Here is a 575-nt window from a genome sequence, read left to right on the forward strand (position 1 = left end):
GAAAGACAAAATGGTTTCCAAGTTTTTGGGAACTACTGAGTTACAAAATCTTAGGTCAACAGAACTATGGAAAATGATTGGAATTATGAACTAGCACTGCTTCATTTCTCGAGGTAAGATGATTTCTTTTTAAGTTCAAAATGGGCAGGTCACCCGATATTGAAATAATTTTTTTTCAAAAAAAAAACTAAATGTTGAATTTTTCTAAAAAAAAATAGGAAAGGTCATCCGATATTGAGATCATTCATTAGAAAAGCGTGAAGTTTTCTAAAAAAAAAAATATTTAAGATGGGCAGATCACCCGATATTGAGACTATTCCTTAGCAAAGCGTGGAGTTTTCTAAAGAATTTTAAGAGGGGCCGGTTACCTAATATTGAAACCGTTTCTTAGAAAAGCGTGGAGTTTTTTAAGAATTTTAAGATGTGCCGGTCACCTGATATTGAGAGCATTTGTTAGAAAAGCGTGAAGTTTTCTAAAGAATTTTTAAGAGGGGCCGGTGACTTGGTATTAAAACTATTTCTTAAAAAAGGCATGGAGTTTTCTAAGAATTTTAAGCATGTTCGGTTTTTTGGCA

Source organism: Populus euphratica, unplaced genomic scaffold, assembly GCF_000495115.2.
Source record: "Populus euphratica unplaced genomic scaffold, PopEup_1.0 scaffold1363.1, whole genome shotgun sequence".
Taxonomy (NCBI): Eukaryota; Viridiplantae; Streptophyta; class Magnoliopsida; order Malpighiales; family Salicaceae; genus Populus; species Populus euphratica.